At 44.5% G+C, this 15128-nt stretch overlaps 1 pseudogene; it reads left to right on the top strand.

Annotated features, from left to right (window-relative positions):
• Positions 1–10147: 10147 nt before the first annotated feature.
• Positions 10148–14432, top strand: LOC116912690 (annotated as a pseudogene).
• Positions 14433–15128: the final 696 nt, after the last annotated feature.

Below are 15128 nucleotides of genomic sequence, written 5' to 3' on the forward strand. Positions count from 1 at the left end.
GAGCATTCCGAGTGGAGACATTTCTAGGTGTTGCAGCTTCTTGCTTCCATATTTACCCTTTTTCTCCATCTTAGAGTACAGGAGAGCTGGAAACACGTCTGGATTGGAGTTCTATAGTCAAGCAAGAAAGAAACATAATATCAGGGAGTCAGTGCTGTGGGGCAGAAATAACTTTAACCTAACAACAAGCGCTCCGATATTTGGAAGGTTGATGTCAGATGTTCTAGACAATTTCCATATGCCATCCTATTTAATTCCACCACCAGTCCGGAGAGACAGGTGCACACCTGCCCTTTGCAAATGGGCAGGCCGAGGTTTAGCGGTGGCATTGCCTTTCTGTCACTCTCCCTTGGGGCATTTACATGCTTGACTTTCTAAATTTTAATTTCCTGTTTTGGTCCTCACCTTCAACTAAAATTGCACCAGGATTGTAACACAAAGAGAGGTGATAGCTTTATCTCTATTGGAACATTCCTTTCATGTAACTCATGCCCAGCGAAAGATACTTCGTTAAATAAAATGTGTCAGAATTCAGATGGGACTTGATACTTCCCACTCGGGGAGCACATTTGCAGACCATACTGTGAAAAGAATTCTGCACACATGCATTGTTATAGGTCTTTTAGCTATTAGATTTATCTATCTGTGTGTGTGTGTGTATGGGTGTGTGTGTGTGTGTGTGTGTGTGTGTGTGTGTGTGTGTGTGTGTGCACGCGCGCTGAGGGCAATGTGCAGTGCTCAATGGACGACTTGTTAGAAGTTGATTTTCCTTTCAACCATGAGGGTGGGTCCTAGGACTCAAACTCAGATCCTCAAGCTTGGTGGTAGGTACACTTACCCCATGAGTCCTATCAGCTGCCCACTGTTAACGTTTCGACGGATGAGCTCATATACACCTTGCTTACTTGTTTTGAGTTAATTCTCCAGGGAAGGTGTCCCTGGAGAGCTCAAGCAGCTGCCTAGTGCTTCGAGAAGCGTGGAGGGTTTTCACAGAACAACAGCACCAACACCAGGGGCCCACCTGACCCTGCTAGCTAGAGATGAGACTTAAAGCAGAGCCCTCATGGGGGTTGGGGATTTAGCTCAGTGGTAGAGCGCTTGCCTAGCAAGTGCAAGGCCCTGGGTTCGGTTCCCAGCTCCGGGGAAAAAAAAGCAGAGCCCTCAGTGTGATTATCCACTACACTCCTAGATTGCTGGCCCGCTCAATAAACCTCAACTTAAAAATTGATTTCCCAGGCCTGGAAGACAACTCAACAGGTGAAGACACTTTCTCGCAAGCCTGATGATGTGAGTTTCACCCCCTGGATCTACTTGGTAGGAAGCAGAGGACCAATTCATGAAAGCTGATACCCACGCACACACGTACGTACGCAGGCATGCACGCATGCGCACGAAAGAGAGAGCCTAAACATTTCTTAGTTTTTCTTTTCGTGAAGAAATTTGTTTTCATTTTGTATGTTTGAAGGAATACAACATCAAGCCATAAAACAAATGTTTTTAAAGCTTTTTTTTGTTATGTTTCAAGTCTCTACTCCATTTGCTTGTGACAGTTTGAGCTCCAATAGACCTTGTCCGGTCTACACTGTTAAGTTGGTTTCCCAATCTTATAGGTACAATTATAGAAACACACAACGTGGGAGCTCAGACAAGGGAAAGTCAGGATAAGGCTCACAGGGAAGGGGATATTTGGGCTGGATCTTGGTGACAGCATCGGGGTTTGTCAGTTCGAGAAAGCATTGAAGGGACGATGACCACATTGAATAAGAGAGCAAGGTGTGTTTGATTTATCAGGACTAGTGAGTAATTCCACCGTAAAGCATAGGTTGAAAGGAATTAGTGATAATATATCCAGGAAGCTAGGGTACACCAAAATGTAAGGACCTTGTACAGTATTTGAAGTTAAGCAGTTTTGGCGATGGAAATCTATATAGAGAGCTTTTAAACAGAGATTCCCCACTTTAATAGGAAGGACTGGAATTGGAATATGTCAGTTCAATACCTATATTTTTAAATTTTTATTTCTTTTTTTAAAGATTTATTTATTTTATTTATACGTTGTACACTGTAGCTGTCTTCATACACACCAGAAGAGGGCATCAGATATCATTACAGATGGTTGTGAGCCACCATGTGGTTGCTGGGAATTGAACTCAGGACTTCTGGAAGAGTAGTCGGGTGCTCTTAACCGCTGAGTCATCTCTCCAGCCCGCAGTCAGTGCTTCCTTCTTTTTTTTTTTTTTTTTTTTTTCATTTCTATTAGATAGTTAATTTTTTTTTTTTTTTATTAACTTGAGTATTTCTTATTTACATTTCAATGTTATTCCCTTTCCGGTTTCCAGGCAAACATCCCCTAATCCCTGCCCCTCCCTTCTTTTTATGGGTGTTCCCATCCCCACCCTCCCCCCATTGCCGCCCTCCCCCCAACAATCACGTTCACTGGGGGTTCAGTCTTAGCAGGACCAAAGGCTTCCCCTTCCACTGGTGATCTTACTAGGATATTCATTGCTACCTATGAGGTCAGAGTCCAGGGTCAGTCCATGTATAGTCTTTAGGTAGTGGCTTAGTCCCTGGAAGCTCTAGTTGCTTGGCATTGTTGTTCATAAGGGGTCTCGAGCCCCTTCAAGCTCTTGCAGTTCTTTCTCTGATTCCTTCAACGGGGGTCCTATTCTCAGTTCAGCAGTCAGTGCTCTTAACCGCTGAGCCATCTCTCCAGCCCTAAATTTTTATATCTTAAGACAGGGTCTCATTATGTAGTTCTGTCTGGCCTAGAATTCTCTATATAGACCAGCCTGGCTTTGAACTCTCTGAGAGAGACCTACCTGCCTCTGTCTCCCAGTGCTGGCATGAAGGCCTGCTCCACCAAGCCTGAGTTTAAGAACTAGTTTTGCCATTGCTATGTGATTGTGGGATCTTAGGGATTCCCGTGTCCTTAATTTTCTAAATGAAAATGATACCTTTTGTGATGCCAAAAATACAACAAGGGCAGAAAGCAAAAATACAAAAATCAAGACAAAACAAAAACCAACAGTTTTTATCATAAAGGAAATAAGAGATAATTTATACTGGACATAGTGGCAATGCCTTTAATCCTAGCACTTTGGGCTGGAGAAATGGCTCAGTGGTTAAGAGCACTGTCTGCTCTTCCAAAGGTCCTGAGTTCAATTCCCAACAACCACATGGTGGCTCACAACCATCTGTAATGGGATCTGATGCCCTCTTCTGGCCTGCAGGTATACATGCATGTGGAACGCTGTATACGTAATAAATAAATAAATTAATTAATTAATTAATTAATAAAAAAAGAAAAAGAAAAAATAATCCTAGCACTTTGGAGGCAGAGGCAGAAGGGTCTCTCCATGAGTTCAAGGCCAGTGTGGTCACAAAGTCATTCCCTGCCTAAAACACTGAGAACAAGAGAGGAGAGAGAGGCAGAGAGAGGGGGAGAGACAGGGAGAGTAAAAGGCAGATAGAGGCAGAAGAGAGAAACACAGAATTATTCATTCTGAAACCAGAAATGAGTGGCCATGACCCATGAACACATTCAAATTGCTACAAACGCCATGTTCTGATGTAGTAAGAGTTTTGTGAAGTCCTTTGTTTTCGTTTTGGATTTCTCAGACAGGGTTTCCCCATGCAGTCTTGACTGTCCTGAAACTCGCTCTGTAGACCAGGCTGGTCTCACACTTATAGAGATCCACCTGCCCCTGCCTCCCGAATGCTAGGACTAAAGACGTGCACCACCACCGCCCAGCAGGCAACTCATGAAGTTTTTTATACTAACAGACCAAGGCAAATCGTAAATCAAGACACTCTTCAGATATGCTGGTAGAAGTATCAGGTAAGCAGGTTGCAGTGAAGAGGAGAAATCTCAGCCGGAGCCTCCGATGTTATCTGATGACCTTCTTGGGGTTGGTGGGAGGAAGGGGCTATTTGTACATTCCAGAATGTTAGGTAAAAGATCGCGACATAAATGGCTCTTGAAGAGACGGAAATAGCACAAGACTACTTGTCTCTGGACTTGTGACATTCCAACTCTGCACAGCCATCGGTTCTAATCAGTCAATCAGCACCGTAGAGTGTTTAAGACCCTTGTGGTTTTCCCTGAAAACGTCACCTCACTCACCCTATCAACCACCTCAGAGCGTCGGTAGGAGTCAAGCAGCTGGAAGTTAAGTTTGAAGTTGAACTAATGCTAGTTATGATTATGTTAGCATCTGTATCAGTCTGCTGGGACTCTGATTGCAGACACTACTGCCTGGGTGGCTTGGGCAACAGAAACGTCTTTTCTCAAAGTTCCAAGTCTAGAAGGCTGGGACTGAGATGTCACCAACAGATTCCCATTCTCCTGGGTGTCCCCATCAGTCTGAAAATGGCCTCTCCTGTCTGTCTGTGTTTTAATCCTGTGCTTCTTCGAAAGACACCTCGGCCATCGAGATGGCTCAGTGGGTGAGCCCAGTTTCTCAGCAAGTCTGATGACGTTTGATAGGCAAGAACCAATTCCTAGAGGTTGTTCTCTGACTCCCCCATGCACAAATAAATAAACATAATTTAAGAAAAGACAGCTTATATTAACTTACAGCCTACCCATATGACTTTATTTTACTTTCAGCCTTTTGAAGCCTAACCTCCAAACACAGGGGTTCTGAGAAAGTAGGGTGAAGAGTTCAACATACTGTATTTTGAGGAATGCACAGCTTACAAAAGCACGCAGCGTCAGCATAAAACACAGCTGCCATCTCAAAGACAGTATAAGACAGTTTACTCTTCAGCAAAGTGTGAGTGACCACACCAAGAGACGTGGGTTCAGGTTGTCCCAAACAACATGTTCCAAAATGGTGGTGGCTTAAGTTTTTATAGCTACGTAACAAAAGAACATCGTGAATTAGTGTCGCGACCAACCTCGACCAGCAAGGAAGACACGACCAGAGGAGATCTTCTTCAAGCAGTTTATTCAGGAACCTTGATACAATCTTCTTCTTCTTCTTATACTACTACTACTACTACTACTACTACTACTACTACTACTACTACTACTATCACTACTACTATTACTACTACTACTACTACTATTGCTACTACCATTACTACTACTACCACTACTACTATTCCGGGGAACGCCCTACATCAGCTTAAGTACCCAACGCCAACCAACCCCAACATGCCATGTGGGTCATGCAGACAGACTGTCACTATGCAGAACCTAGCAGGCCAGGCAGGCATAGCCAAATAAGGACTTGTTTACTACAAGGAGCGCTCACCGTAGGGAGGGTGGAAGGCGGAAACCAGCGCCATCTTTGAGGCCTGGCACTTCGCAGCTTCCTACAAATTAGCACATTCTTTCAAACACACTGTGGGGCATACTAGGGGCAGGATAAAAGGCAGCAATGGATCTTTATTATAGGCTCCGGATGCATCTGTATCTGGCATTCTTAGCATGGGGGTTGGTGGAAGCTGGGATCTGTTATGGTTAAAAACATTCCAGAAGATGTTGCATGATAATCGCAAGGATGTCAGGTTGGACAGGGTGGCGATGAAGGGGGCTAAGGATAGACCAAGGCAGTGTGGATTTGGGTCTGCAGGGTTTCGACTCTCCACGATCATAAAGCTCTAAACCATCAACTGGTTTTGTAAAATATTTAACACAGGCCCACTTTTTGTTTTCCCTGAGAGTTTTAGCTTACAAGAAGAAAACCAACACGTAGAAACTCTGCGATGTCTGGCACGGCAGTGCCAAGTGAAAAAGTGAAAAATTCACATTATTTTCTGAGCGTTCCGTCCAAACAGGAACAAGGTCACAGGTTGACTCTCCAGCCTCTACCCTGAAGTACTGAGTTCCCTGGCCAGAGGCTGTGTTGCATGAGTTTCAGGCTTAAGGTCAGGAATGTCTGTCTTTATGAGATTAGACCGCTGACCCTTGCAGGACAGAGAGATCCTCTACCTGGCCTCCATAAAGAAATGTCCTTATGAGACCCCAGCGTTGGTCTAGATGGTGACAATTAGACTGGCCCTGGGAATAGGGGGTCCATGTCTTGGTCCATCTCTGCCATCAGAACCAGCCTGCGTCTGTATCTGTCAGGTTAGCCTGGCACTGACGTTGGCTAAGGCAGGCTAACATAGCTAATTGGGAAATTCTGTCAACCATTTTTCAGCACTTTTATGATAAGTACTTCTAGTAGTTATTAACACATGACAAGAAAACCTCACACTTGAGTCTTCTCTCCCTGTCCTTCCCTTGTGTCTCCAACCTCCCAGTCATCGCCCCTCAAGTTCCTGAACAGACAGACATTCAGGCCATTAGCCCTTCCAAAGTCTGCATAGATTCTGACCTCCTATCCAGTTCCTTCTTTAGAGGAGACAAAGTTAATCACCTGATTGGTAATTAATATATAATTGATAATTAAATCATCACATTTCCATAGAGGTTGCACATCCTGGGCTGCCCCTCCCCCGGTGACGTGAATCTTAAAGTTTACCCATCAACCCCAGGATTACCCAGGCCTGCCTATGAGCGGCTGTATCAGTCTGTACAGCCGTGTGCTAAATTGCATCCTCCAACAAACCTCTGCCATAACTAAGGTGACATCTGGCTTTCTTCCTACCATATTCTTCCATTTTTCTCTTCACTTAGCTCCAAGTTCTGGAAATGCTATTGTTACACAACCCGAAACCCTAACAGAAAGGGTGAAGCAGAGGCTTGCAAAAGCGAATAGAAGCATCATAAGCACTATCTCGAAAGGTCTGGTGGCCTGCTTCTGCTCTGTGTTTGTTCCATTTAGGAGGGGTTAGGAGGGCAGGAAGCCCTTGGGACAGAGCTGTATCTAGGGCTATTAGCTAGCAACAAGGAGCGGTGAGTATAGGGCGGGTCCTCACAGTTTCAGAAACGAGCCAGCACTTCCGGATGTTGCACTCAGGATGGTCTGGCGTTTGACGACTTTCCATCGTAGGCTTTCCCACAATACAGCCTCTAACAAAACTAGGCTGCCTCGAACCCCTGGCAACAGGATTGTTTACCTTTACACCAAGAAGGTTGGGAAAGCATCTAAATCCGCATGCCGCACATGCCAGGCAGACCGCAAGGGGTTCGAGCCGTGAGACCCAAAGTCCTTATAAGATGGTCTACGACAAAGACACACATCAGCAGGACCTAGGATGGTTCCATGTGCGCCGAGCGTGTCCATGACAGGATCAAGCAGTCTTTCCTTATTGAGGAGCAGAAGATACTTGTGGAAGTGTTGAAGGTACAAGCACGGAGTCAGAAGGCAAAATAAATATGCGGCTTTTTAAAGTAATAAAAATCAAGACTTGGAAAAAAATAAGTCACTGTCTCAAAACAAAACAAAACAACAAAACAGGGGTTACAGAGACGACTCAGTGGTTTAAAAAAAAAAAAAAATACCTGCTGTTCTTGCAGAGGACCTGGGCTTGATTTCCAACACCCACATGGCAGCTTACAACTATCTGTAACTTCAGTTCCAGGGGGCTCTGATGCTCCCTTCTGGTTTCCTTGTCCGGCAGGCACACGTGTAGCACACAAACGTACACGTGGGGGAAATACTCATACGTAGGAGCTAAAGAGGCTGCTCAGAGGCTCAGTAGTTGAGATCATTGGCTGCTCCTCCAGGCGACCCAGATTCAATTCCCAGCACCCACAAGAGTGCTCACAACTGCCTTTAAATCCAGTCCCAGAGGAAGGAATCTGGCCTCTTCATGCACTCCACAAGCATGGTACACAGATGTACAGACATACATGCAGGCAAAATACATATATAAATAATATATGTAATATATATTATATATAAATAATTTATATAATATATTATATATAAATAATATATAAATTTATATATAAATATAAATAATATATAAATATATATTAAACTAAAGGGAAAAATTTAATCTAAAACAACATGAACACACCTATAATAAACTAATTAAAAAAATATGGCGCTGTAGCTCTAGCTTATTTGGTAGGGCGCAGATGCTAAGGAGCACAAAACCCTAGCGCCACTTGAAACCAGGAGTGGTGGCGCATGCCTGTACTTCCACAACTTGGGAGGTAGAAACAGGAAGTTCTGGGCTATTGTAAGTAGTTACAGGTATTAAGTTCCAGGTAGTCTGGGCTACTCTACGACTCTGTAAAGGAGTAGGAGGAGGGGGGTGGGGTGGGGGTGGGGGTGGGGAATAAAAATACATTTGGCTTTTAATCCCAGCACTTGAGAAGCAGAAGCAGGCAGAGCTCTGAGTTGAAGGCCAGCCTGGTCTACAGAGTGAGCTCCAGGACAGCCAGGGCTACACAGACGAACCCTGTCTCGAAAGAAAAAAAAGAATGTTCACTCTTAATTTCCTAGTACCAACTGTTGTCCAACCCAGGCTTTCCGGTGGCTACACCTGGGGCATCATCAAACTGAGGAGAAAAAAAGATGTGCGGTGGGGAATAAAAGTATCCAATTCCAGCAGAGAGGTGAAGCTTGTGTTTTGACCACAAGGTGTCAAGTTTGATCAAAGAACTTACCCTGAAAAGGAGGAGCCACAATTCATGGCTGGGAAAGGAGGAGGGGTGAGAGGAGACAGGAGATGGGAAAGCAACCCAGAGTGGGAGAGCAACCCAGAGCACCTTGTCTAGGTGGGATCATTAGGAGTCAGGCGTCTTCATTCACCCAGGGCACTACCAGCGGCTGGAATCCTCTCAAAGGACAAATGGTAAAGCGTTTCAAAGCCTGCATTTTGGAGACAGGAAACCTCAGGGCTCAGGCTACGGTATTTACTGCCGCGTGACCATGAACCATAAACTTCAGTTTATCCACAAACTGACGGCCATAAGGACTTGTTTCCCATAGAAAGATAACGGTGTGACTTTGTGACGCTGACGGACTGTAGAGCATTAAGCGCAGGGATTGGCAACGGTGAGCTCCGAAGGTCAGTCAGGGAGCAAGAGAAAAGGCTCAGCTGGTAAAGGCGGCCGGCCACTGAGACAGACTGCTGGGCTGAGTTACTGACCTGGGACCCACGTGGTGGAATGAGAGACCCAACTTCCTCAAGTTGTCTACATGTGCACTGTGGCATATGTGAGCCCCTCCCCCACTGACTACACTAATAAATGTTAAAATGTTAGCTAATATTATTAGCCTTGGTCAGGAGCTTTCTAATCTAGCTTTGGGAAGTCACGGAGACACATACAAACACCCTTATTCACATCCTACTTTTTTTTATTTTTTTGCCAGAGCCCTATCCATTTTTCCTGACATTCTCTTTTTTCTCAAAACTTTTATTTACTTGTGTGTGTGTGTGTGTGTGTGTGTGTGTGTGTGTGAGAGAGAGAGAGAGAGAGAGAGAGAGAGAGAGGTTTTTTCTGGTGTATGTTTTCTTCACTTTGTTTTCTTCCTTTCTTTCTTTCCTTTGTTCTTTCTATCTATTCTTCCTTCCTTCTTTTTTGATACAGGGTCTCATGTACCCTAGACTGGCCTGGAACTCACAATGTGTCCGTTGTGTGACCTTCTGATTCTGATCTTCCTGCCTCTGTGTCCCAAGTGCTAGGATTACAGGAGTGACTATATGCTCAGCTAGGCTTAATTCTTACCCATAAAGAATCTTATACATAAGATGCCTTCCACTTGTTGAGGCCAAGTACTCCGTCTTAGAAATAAATATCTCACTGGGGCTAATGAGGGAGCTCAGAAGGGAAGGTGCTTCAGCAAGCCTGCAACTCTAGTTTGATTCTTGAGACCCAAATCGTGAAAAGAAAGAACTTGTTCGTACCGGCCTACACACATATACATATGCCCACAAACAATTACATACATGTAATTTTTCAAATATTTAAAAAGAATCGTAATTAGGTTTGAATTAGTATTTGTCGGGGAGCTGTTCTGAGAAGTCATACGAATCAAATAAAGGAAATAGCGAAGTAGGTGTAGGGAGATACACAACGGGATCGCTAGGGAGTTTATTTGAGAGATACATTTAAAATCTTTATTTGAGACATTAAATCATTAAAAAAAATCAGCCATGCTGGATACTCCATCAGTTTCAAAGGTTAAGTCTCTCATCTCTGTAGTGAACGGTCCCAGCAGTGGGTCGACTGCTCTGTGCTTGAACACTGTGGTAAAAGGTGGTCTGAGGGCTAGAGTTCTAGAGTTCCAGTCTCACCATGCCCGAGCCCGCGAAGTCTGCTCCCGCCTGGAAGAAGGGCTCCCAAGAAGGCCGTGACCAAAGAGCAAAAGGAGGGCAAGAAGCGCAAGCACAGCTTCAAGGAGAGCTACTCGGTGTATGCGTATAAGGTGCTGAGGCATTTGCACCCGACACGGGCATCTCTTCCAAGGCGATGAACATCATGAACTCGTTTGTGAGCGACATCTTCGAGTGCATTGCAGGCGAAGCGTCACACCTGGCGCATTACAACAAGCGCTCGACCATCATCCGGACGGAAGACTGTGCACCTGCTGCTGCCCAGGATCACCAAGTAACCAGCTCCAAGGGAGCGTTCCTAGCTGACACCAAACCCAAAGGCTCTTTTCAGAGCCACCTTAAAAAAAAAAAAAAAAAACTGGTCTGAGATCATATTTCCCTTGCTCCCACCCCTTTTGTAATCACTAGTGTATCAACCATCTGCACAGGGATGAAATTTACACTTGTACCTGGTGGCTATCAAAAGATTAGGCTGTTCTCAGAAAGGCTTACAACATAGAAAGACAATACACGTTTACTTTATAACCACAAGAGAGAAAAGGTCTAAAAAAGGGCTTGCAAGATGGCTCAGCAGGTAAGGTACTTGCTGCCAAATTTGAGGATCTGCAAGTGTTCTTTGACCTCTGTGCCACAAATACAAGTAACCAATCAACTAGTAACGAACAATGATATTTCTATCAATTCTGTTATTGCTGTAATGATAAACTTGACAAGTAATTTACAATGAAGAGGTTTATTTCAGCTGGGAAGACATGGCTAGGAGGCAAAGAGGATATAGTTACATTGTATCTACAGACAGGATACACAGAGAAGAAAGGAACTGGGACCATCCGTGGGACCTCTACACAGTGACCCACTTTAGTCAGTAAAACTCTGCTTCCTAAAGGTTCTACAACCTTCCAACCTAGCAGCACCAGCTGGAAACCAAATGTTCAAATAACAGGGAGCCTTTAGGGGCATGTCACAACAACACTAATCCTAAATCCAGTAAATATTTTATTAAATTATATCAGTTATTTGTTTTAAATCATGGGCCAGGTTTTGTGTGTGTGTGTGTGTGTGTGTGTGTGTGTGTGTGTGTGTGTGTGTATTTACACACATGTGGTTGGAGGACAATTTTTAGGAGTTGGTTCCACCTTCCACCTTGTAGAATTTTTTCCTGTGCTGAGTACTCCAAGCAGGCGGTCCCTCAAACTTACAGGCAACTCTCATGTCCCATCTCACAGGAGAAGTGACGGGATGATAGATGGGAGCTTGCTTTTCATTGATTTGGGGCATTATCCTCAGGTTTATAAATGTCCTCTGAACCGTTTGTAAAGCCCTATGAACCTCTTTACGGCCGTCTAACAGTTAATCTTTCGGCTTGTTCTCTGCTTTAGCTAAATGAACCTAATGGAAGTATTTTTATAATTAACTCGTTCTTGAGCTGGGCATGACGGTGTATGTCTGTGATCCCAGCTCTTGAGACAGACTCAGTACCTCCCTACAGGTTCAAGGCAAGCCTGATCTATTCAAGATTTTCAGGCTGGCCAGGACCACAGAATAAGACCTTGTCTCCAAAAATAAAATAATTAAATAAAATACTATTTAAATACTCCTCTTAGATAACCAGTGGCGACGATCTTTATTTACGAAGGCCACTCGATTACATTCGGGTTAAAAACACTATTTAAAATGTCTTTAAGCGCCTGTGCTCTAGAGTCTCAAAGTTTCTTTGTCTGACCGTGGGTTTGCGTGAGCGAGTGGCACACGTGTGCAGCTGCCTTCTGAGATGGGAAGAGGACGTCAGATTTGGTCCGTGGATCTGTGGCAATGCCACATAAATGAAGACCAATTCTTGGTGTCATTTACTCGAAAGAGTGCCAGATTTTTTTTTTTCCCCCCAGAAGAGTTTTGGTCTCTCCTGTTCTAATCTGAAAGAAGTCTAATTCAAGAGAGTCCCAATCTAAAAACGTAGACCTGAACAAAGGCATTGTCTCTCTGTACTGAGCAGCATGGCAAATATAGTAATGAGAAGGAATAAGAAAACTTTGCCTTAATCAATCTTTCACAGCAATCTCTTAAGGGAGAATAATGTCTTTCTGTCCCTACTAACACCCAGCAGCACACAAAGCCATGGTCGGATATGATCACTTTACATGGGTCTTAGACTTGGACTTTCTCTCTCTGCTGTCTCTCCCTGTCTCCCTGCCTCTGTCTCTATCTCTGTTATTCTCTCTGTCTCCTCTCTCTCTCTCTCTCTCTCTCTCTCTCTCACACACACACACACACACACACACACACACACACACACACACACACACACACACAGTTCACCGTTCTGGGTCAGGACCATGAAGGAAAGAGTCACAAAGGAAAAATCTGAAATATAATACAGTCAAAGCTGAGTGTGTAGGGGTGAATTACGTTAAAGTCTAGAACATAGGACTCATTAATTGTGAACAGTTAGAATATACAGTGTGTGAGCAGAATGAGCAACATTGCCATAAATGATCCCAAAACACATTATTAACTTGGTTACAGGTTGGGTGAAAGTTTGTTGTGTAAAGCGTATCTTCAGACCGCGTCTCTTAGAAAAACTGTTCCCACAGAACTCGTGCGGTAGGTGGCTGGGAATAGCCTGGAGTGGGTGGCCTCAGGTCGCAAGGCCAGGTGGGACAGGAACTGAGGTCAGGTCCTCTGTAAGGACAGGTGCTCCTAACTGTCAGCCATCTTTGCGGCTATCTGGTGATCTTCGCTTAGAAACCCCCATTCTCATTATTTCCTTTGATGTTTGCTGAGCTTCTGAGGGGCTGGAAAGTGGGAAGTGAGATAGTATCACTCTCTCCTGGTTTACCTGATCCAGATACGATCAAAATCAGCCCAGAGGAACCACAGCGGCAAACTGCTCATTCAATCACAATCCCTCTTGGCAGTTAGGAGGACACTCTTGAAGTTTGTTTGCTTGCTTGCTTGCCGTTTAAGAAAAGGACTCATTTAGAGCAGTCCTCTTGGCTTAGCCTCCTGAATGTTGGAGTTACAGGAATATAGCAAGACACTCAGTTACCTCACGTCTTTTTTCTTATTTTTAAGTTATATATGTGTATGTGCACCTATGTGTGTGCCTTTGCACACTACTGCAGGTGACCAAGAAACCCAGAAGAGGCTGTTGGGTCCCTTGGAACTGGAGTTGCAGGTGGTTATGACGAGCCCTGTGTGGTTCCACGTGGGTACTGGGAACCAAATTCAAGTCCTCTGCGAGAGCAACAACTTCTCTTAATCGTTAAGGCATCTCTCTTGTCCTCTTTCAGACTTTTTACGCGTTTAATTATTTATTGGCCTTTTGCGGGGATAGGGTCGTCTCATTGTGTAGCCCTGGCTGACCTCCAACTCACAGAGATCTGCCTTCCTTTGCCTCTGGAGTGCTGGGGTTAAATTTTGGACAACTCCAATCTCAGGAGCAAGGGTTCGAGCCCTGTGCTCCCCTCCATCACTCTTTGTCTCCCTGTTTCTCTCTCTCTCTCTCTCTCTTTTTTTTAAAGATTTATTTATTATATATAAGTACACTGTAGTTGTATTCAGACACACCAGAAGAGGGCATCAGATCCCATTACAGATGGTTGTGAGCCACCATGTGGTTGCTGGGAATTGAACTCAGGACCTCTGGAAGAACAGTCAGTGCTCTTAACCACTGAGCCATCTCTCCGCCCCTGTTTCTCTCTCTCTTTATTGAGCCCAGTTTGATTCTACTTTAACTTCACCACAAGAAAAGAGTCTGATTCCCTCAGGCACGCCGACATAGCACACGTCCTTTAAGCAATGCCCGCACAAGCACACATCTTTCTGCTTGGTTCCATCTCTTTTCACTACCGGGATTCTTTGTCTCTTATATCTCTCGTGCATGCACAGCAGTTAAGAACTTTACTTAAAGCGGGCGGTGCTGATGCGTGCCTTGAGGGGCAAGCCCATCTCTGAGTTTGAGGTCAGAGCTGAGTTCCAGGACAGCCCGGGCTACACAGAGAAACCCTGTCTGGGGTGCGGTGGGGTGGAGGGGCACTTTACTTAGAGCAGTAGAACTAAGACATCATTAAAACAAGCTTGCAAGCGTTCATCTTTGAGCACACCAACAATACACAATTCCTACGGGATCTCTGTGTCACCTGTTCTAGCTTCGCAAACAAATAGGCAGCCTTGCCACCTGCTGCTACAGCAGCCGTCAGGCCTCAACCAGTTCCTCCCTGGAGGCTGCCGGGTCAGACAAGGCATAGCTAAAAGCTCTGATTTTACTTTAAGAACATTCTGGTCTTACAACAGCTTTAGACAACAAAAGATGTCTCTCGCTGCTGCTATGAAACACAGAGCTTTCAAGTAAAGGTTTAATTACCATATTCTCTTAAATAAGACAGTCTTGAAATTGAGGTTCAATTACCATCCAGCCCTGAAATGGTTAATTAACAAATCAAAGAAACAAATCCACAGGCTCCTAAATTCTGCACAGGTCTGACCGTCAGCACAAGCGTGGTAGTAAGTACATAATAAAGTCCCTGATCTTGGCATACTCTTGGGTCTTCTTCCGCCAACAGACAAAAGACTACTAAGGCCTTTATAGACTTTGTTAATCTTCTTCAAGCTAGCAGAGAGATTGCTGCCACCTACTTTCCTTCTTTGACTTAAGGAAACACAAATACTGATTAGGCCCCTAAACGTTTCAAATGTAAAAAGTCAGGCTTTGCCTTTTCCTAGAGCTAACAGGCTTCCTGCTGTGAACAGGTAAATCCACTGGCAGATTTGAATGGAAAAGCAAACTAAAAACTTCCATGCTGGAACAACCAGCTTAAAACTGATTTTTGTCATTCCTTTACTCTCTAATGTTGATTAAGAAAGGACCTTCTGGGTTGGGGATTTAGCTCAGTGGTAGAGCGCTTGCCTAGCAAGTGCAAGGCCCTGGGTTCGGGTCCCCAGCT

Source organism: Rattus rattus, chromosome 11 (assembly GCF_011064425.1).
Source record: "Rattus rattus isolate New Zealand chromosome 11, Rrattus_CSIRO_v1, whole genome shotgun sequence".
Classification (NCBI taxonomy): domain Eukaryota; kingdom Metazoa; phylum Chordata; class Mammalia; order Rodentia; family Muridae; genus Rattus; species Rattus rattus.